Raw genomic sequence first — 7,577 nt, 5'->3', positions numbered from 1 at the left:
TCCAAACAGAGGTGTTTTGCACGATATGCTTCCTGCAACCACTCTAGAAGGAAAACAAAGACAGAGGATGAGATGGTCAAATGAAGTTAACTGACACCTCATATTCTATTATTACCAAGCAACAAACTTAGGAACCAACACAACTGGATACATATCACAAGTATACACAACATTTATTACCAGAGGCCCAGAATTAAATTTTTTAACAGAACAGCGACTAGCTGATGAGAACCGTGTAATAATCAAAAATAGCAGGATACCCCAGTAAGAATTAGAAAACATTAAACAACAAGTACAACAAATACTGGAACAAAATAATGTGCAATCAGAAGAAGAAAATACAGTACTGGACTCAAACATCCCAGAGCAAACAAACAAAGAACAATACGCATCAATTACACAATCAGAGGAAAATGAAATCTTAAGACAGCCACCAGAACAAGCACAAATGGAACACGAAGTGACACACATCTTAGTTAAAGAAGAAAAATTTCAGCTGACATATATAGAATACAAAGACACAAGTACAGACATTAGACCATTCTTGCATAGACCACCAAATAACCCACAAGTCGAAACAACAATGACAACTATCAACACAATCATACACAACAACAAAAATGAAAATACAACTATGGAAGAGTTACAACTACTGGTTTATATAGGAGCACTCACTACACTAAATATACACACTAGGTAGAGATCAGAACCAACCAACACACAGAAGAAACCCACAAAACCAGCATGGCAACACAGGCTACAGATCAGAATAGAAAAACTGAGAAAAGACATCAGACAGCTAACACAATTTATAAGAAATGAAATATCAGACAAAAAACGAAAAAGGTTAGGTATAATCTGACAACAAGAAGCGATAGAGCAATTACATGAAAAGAAGCAGAAATTACAAGCATTGGCAAACGACTTAGAAGATACAAGAAAAGTGAAAATAGAAGGAAACAAAACCAGACATTCAACACAAACCAAAAGAAATTTTACCAGACAATAGATAAAACAAATATTAAAATAGACAATCCACCAAACGTAACAGACATGGAACACTTCTGGAGCAACATATTGTCAAACCCGGTACAACATAACAAACATGCATGGTGGATACAAGCAGGAACAGACACACACAAGATGATACCACAAATGCCTGAAGTGATAATTTTGCAACATGAAGTCACCTGAGCAATTAATTCTACGCACAATTGGACAGACCATGGTAAAGATAAAATAGCAAATTTTTGGCTAAAGAAGTTCACCTCAACACATTCACATCTAACTAAATTATTTAACTGTTACATTGCAGACCCATTTACACAGTCCCTGTTACACTTACAAAAGAAGTAACTTATCTGAAACCTAAAGATCAAGCAGACACAGCAAACCCAGCAAAATATCGCCCCATAACATGCCTACCAACAATATACAAAATATTAACTTCAGTCATTACACAGAAATTAATGACACATACAACACAGAACAAAATTTTAAATGAAGAACAAAAAGGCTGCTGCAAAGGAGCACGAGGATGTAAAGAGCAACTGATAATAGACGCAGAGGTGACATATCAAGCTAAAACTAAACAAAGGTCACTACACTACACATACATTGATTACCAAAAAGCTTTTGATAGTGTGCCCCACTCATGGTTATTACAATTATTGGAAATATACACAGTAGATCCTAAATTCATACAGTTCCTAAACATAGTAATGAAAAATTGGAAAACCACACTTAATATCCAAACAAATTCGAATAATATAACATCACAGCCAATACAGATTAAGCGTGGAATATACCGAGGAGACTCATTAAGTCCTTTCTAGTTCTGCCTTGCTCTGAACCCACTATCCAACACGCTAAATTATACAAATTATGGATATAATATTACTGGAACATACCAACACAAAATCACACATTTGCTATACATGGATGACCTAAAACTACTGACAGCAACAAATCAACAACTCAACCAATTACTAAAGATAACAGAAGTATTCAGCAATGATATAAATATGGCTTTTGGAACAGACAAATGTAAGAAAAATAGCATGGTTAAGGGAAAACACACTAAAAAAGAAGATTACATATTGGATAACCACAGCGACTGCATAGAAGCGATGGAAAAAACAGATGCCTATAAATATCTAGGATACATACAAAAAATAGGAATAGATAACACAAATATTAAAGAAGAACTAAAAGAAAAATATAGACAACGACTAACAAAAATACTGAAAACAGAATTGACAGCAAGAAACAAGACAAAAGCTATAAATACTTATGCTATACCAATATTGACCTAATCATTTGGAGGAGTGAAATGGAGTAACACAGACCTAGAAGCACTCAATACACTTACACGATCACAATGCCACAGATATAGAATACATCACATACATTCAGCAACAGATAGATTCACATTAAGCAGAAAGGAAGGACGAAGGGGATTTATCGACATAAAAAACCTACATTATGGACCAGTAGACAATTTAAGAAAATTCTTTATAGAACGAGCAGAAACTAGGAAACTAGACAAAGCAATCACTTATATAAATACAACAGGTACACCATTGCAATTTCATAACCACTTCTACAACTCTTTAGATCACGTAACATCAACAGATACGAAGAAAGTAAATTGGAATAAGAAAACACTACATGGCAAGCACCCGTATCATCTAACACAGCCACACATCGATCAAGACGCATCCAGCACATGGCTAAGAAAAGGCAATATATACAGTGAGATGGAAGGATTCATGATTGCAATACAGGATCAAACAATAAACACCAGATATTACAGCAAGCTTATTATTAAAGATCCCAATACCACAACAGATAAATGCAGACTTTGCAAACAACAAGTAGAAACAGTAGATCACATCACAAGCGGATTTACGATACTAGCAAATACAGAATACACCAGAAGACATGACAATGTAACAAAAATAATAGATCAACAACTTGCCATACAACATAAACTAATGAAACAACCCGTTCTGACATACAAGTATGCACCACAAAATGTACTGGAGAATGATGAATACAAATTATACTGGAACAGAACCATTAGAGCAGATAAAACAACACCACATAACGAACTTGACATCATACTTACCAATAAAAAGAAGAAATTAACACAACTAATCGAAATATCCATACCCAATACAACAAATATACAGAAGAAAACAGGAGAAAAAATTGAAAAATACATCCAACTGGCTGAGGAAGTCAAGGACATGTGGCATCAGAATAAGGTTGACATTATACCAATTATACTATCAACTACAGAAGTCATACCACACAATATCCACCAGTACATCAACGCAATACAGCTACATTCAAATGTGTATATACAGCTACAGAAATCTGTAATTATTGATAAATGTTCAATTACCCGAAAGTTCCTAAATGCAATGTAACATATACCGTACAGTTAAAAGGAAGTCACGCTTGATCAACGTCCGTGTCACGTTCCATTTTTACCAGACATAACGTCTGAGAAATGAAAAGGAATAATAATAACACTGACATTAACAACAATAATGATCATGACAAATTTAAAAAGAATTTATACGTGTACAAAATAGATGTTATCCGATGTGGCGAGTTATGGGAAAAGGCAGTTAATGGAGACTGCAGCAGCTAAGAATGCTGGAAAATGAGGAAGATTTGGGAGGAAGAAAGCATCTTCAAGGGTAATGTATATGTACAGGAACAGTCGTCGCTGTAGTATATAAGTCATTAACTGTCTTCTGAAGAGGGAAATGTTATTCAGTTGTCTAACATATTGCGTGAGGTTATACCAGAGTCGCGTTCTTGCTACTGAGAACGGCTTCCAGAAAGTGGCTGAACGATGGAGTGGGACAGGGAAGATTTTCCACCTATGCGAACGGGTGTTTCTGTCATGTTGTCCAGGCTAGAACCCTAAGGACTAGAAGAGATAGGAGGGACAGTGTACGTTGATAATGCAGTGGACAAGACAGGGCACGTGGAAAACTCATCTCTTGTCTGCACACAGCCAGAATAGCTCTGCATACGACAGTGAAATATCTCCAATGAGTCGAATTCCCAAATATAACGAACATAGGCATTCATAACCAGTTCCAGGCGCCGTGAACTTCACTGAGAAAGCCCTTGCAGGATAACATCGCTGTAATCAATAACTGAAAGTACGTGAGTTCGTATACGTTTCTTTTTCAGGTCAAGAGGAAAGAGTTTTTTATATTTCTGTAAATCATGCAGAGGTGCAATGCTTTCTTACACACTCCATTTACGTGCTCAGTTTCATTTGGATTTTCATCTATTATTACTCCTAGACTCTTTGCTGAAGGACAGAAATCGATATTTGTCCCATTTACGGTTAAAGGTGGTAGGGATTCCAAGTATTTCGGGATAGTGAGCTTATAATGATGAACCAGTACCGCTTGGCTTTTTGATGGGGTGGTCTTGAAACTCATATCCTGCGCCTATTTCGATAGTGTGCAGAGGTCGGTACTGAGATTCTCAATAGATGTCTTCAAGTTTATTGGTTTTGCACTTAGATTCTACTGAAGGTCATCAGCGCACATGTTGTATTTGCAGTAGGGCAAAACTGATGACACATCATTGACATGTAATGGAAAGAATATAGCACCTAATACCGAATTTCTAGGGGACGCCTGATACTAGCTGCCTCTGTCGTGACTTTATGACCATTGCGCTGCACTTGGTTCCATAGATCCAGAGCGCCCTTTATCCCACTTTATAGCTTCTGCCAATGCCATTCAGTGTGTGTGTGTGTGTGTGTGTGTGTGTGTGTGTGTGTGTGTGTGCGTGTGTGTGAAATAATGTTAACCGTTTATTCTAGTGTAAATGGTTGCATCCAAAACCCAACCAGTACTGGTTCATCATTCTAGGCTCATTATCCCGAAATACTTTGAATCCCTACCATCTTTAAACTATTTAATTATTAAATCTACTCCCATACACTGGCTACCAGCACCAAGTCATATCCCCCCGCCAGATCTCAGACTTAAAGACGTTCTCTTAAGAGAATTCAACAAAATGATGGACAATTCAGAGCTACCGATACATTCTGACATCAGCAATGCAAATGCTAGTCGTCTGCGCTTGAGGAAACCAACAAGAGATGACATGAACTTGATGAACGGCAACTACCAAACTACCATAGAGTGGAAGAAGGCACTTAACGACAAATGCTGCCCAACAATGCCTCATGTGAAGAAGGCGCCACCACCTGGTTTCAACCTCCCTCGCAGACAATGGTCCATACTATAAAGAATCCGAACCAACCATGTGAATTGTGCAGCCTCCCACTTCAAGTGGAGCACAACTTCAACGCCTGAGTGTGACTGTGGTGCTACACGACGGACGATCCAGCACATCATCACTGAATGTAGGACAAGAAAGTATAATGGCAGTGCCAGTGACTTTGCTCTCGCGACTCCGCAAACTATAGACTACATTCGTAATGTAGACCTACAAGTGTAAATTTCAATCATGATAGATGTTGTGTAAATAAAGTTGCTTGTATGTGTCTGTACTATGCTTGAGCTGATCGCACACTATTGTGTATAATATATGTGCGTGGAAAAATGTTACAAGTGTAGGGATATATATTACAGTTTCATTAGTTTTATTTCTTCACCTGTCTTCAAAGTCTCAAGTTTTTGGCATTTCCCGTGTTAAGACCTATTTTTAACGCAAGAATAACTACAGTAACATTACAACTGAAAAAGAATTACGCTGAATTGTAAGTTTTCCATTGCAAAAGATGTATACATCAAAAAAGAAGAAGCTTAATTGTAAAAATGTTTTCTATCGCAACAAATGTGTGTAGAAAACAATGACATCTACAGAGATCTTTTTGGGGGAAAATGTACTGTGTAAAATTTGTTACCAAATATTGTAATACATTAGCTGTTGCGAATATTTAAGTAATTTATAAAGTATTACATATATTGTGAATAAAATAATTTACAATAAATGAAAAAATTTGTTATCCTATATTCTTGTTCTTTTTTACAAACCATACTTTGAATCCTCCAAACCAAAACACATTGATAGTCTCACTGCACATAACTGTAAAATGCAGTTCTACTGCAAATAAAGGTATTAAAGTTTGAGAGTCTCATGTCAGTCATGTATGAGAGTATATAGGAAACATGACTCGGTTCACAAAATGTAAAAGTGTCTGCTTCATGTCTGATGGTGTTGATTGTAGACCATTGTATTTCGAATTTTTAAAATTTTTCGTCATTTTGAATATAAGCTTTCGAATTTTCTCGTCATCTGTTTTTAATTTCCCACCGAGAAACAACTGTTTTAGAGGTAAATAACAGTTTTGGGTCATAAATCACTATAACTGAGTAATAAATTATAAGGATTACATATAAAAGGCATGGCTGGATGTGACATGTCATTACTAATGGTAATAAATTAGATCCCCACCTTGGATAAATCTGATAGCCAGGCAGGCTGTCCTCATATCCCTGACCAACAGGACAACACTTCTTTTATTTTCGTAGCATTTTTAACTCACACAGCTGGCCTTGAGTAATGTGGGTGGAGGATGAGGGAGAAAGGAGAGGGCGATTTTGACCTACACCTTGGCAGAGATCTGTCAACTACGCAGACTTCGTTGTTTGCTTCTGTTTTACTACTAAAGGTAGATCAGACCAGTGACGACAAATACTTAGGAATTTTAATGATCAAGAAAAAAGTCGCCATGTCTGAGATCCTCTTACCAACATTTCGTTTCAGGGAGATTGCGTCATACGAACAGACACAAAAAAAAAAAAAAAAATTGAAATTGGAATACAGCTTCTGTTCAGCTATGGTGAATGTATATGAATGATTTGAGAAAATCAGCCATCCAGTTGCAGGTATGAAGGTTTAGTAAAAACCCTTGACCATGGTTTCAACAATTTTAGAAATCGTTTTCTTCGGAACTATGGAGAATTTTTTACTCTATAGTTAAAAAGAATAGCCAATGTGTAAAGGATGTGGAAAACCACTGGATAAAAATACAACAAACAAAATTACTTACTCGTACAGCCACAGATTGGCAACGACAAATTTCAGAGCGAAGAAGCTCATTTCAAGTAACATGGTATGTGTGACCATCAGTAAAATGAAATAAAATCCACTCAATCTCATCAGATTTATATTTGTTTGTGAAGTATTTTATCTCTTTCTATTTATCCTCCTTTTTACTGTTAAAGTTCATTTTTAGAGTTTCCCTTCCTCCCCCCCTACCTTACATCTTCCCTTTTTTGTACCTAAACATTTTCTCAGTCATTTTTTGATATAACGTGGCCATTGATACTTTACACTTTACCTTTTTGCTATGCGCATATGTTTTCGTGCAGGTACGCCACCTACTGAAGTTTCCTATCTCGTGCACTGCGACAACTTTGTCAGTCGCCACATGGCACCAGCCACATGCAGACCATTTCACTGCATTTTAATTTCGTGTACATTTCAATATGAAGACTTTGCTATATGACTGCTCGTTGGCTGTATGCTGGTTCTTTATATATTTTTTATTTATATTGAACCTG

The sequence above is a fragment of the Schistocerca serialis genome, chromosome 4 (genome assembly GCF_023864345.2).
Source record: "Schistocerca serialis cubense isolate TAMUIC-IGC-003099 chromosome 4, iqSchSeri2.2, whole genome shotgun sequence".
NCBI classification, from domain to species: domain Eukaryota; kingdom Metazoa; phylum Arthropoda; class Insecta; order Orthoptera; family Acrididae; genus Schistocerca; species Schistocerca serialis.
This window is presented reverse-complemented; position numbering follows the sequence as displayed.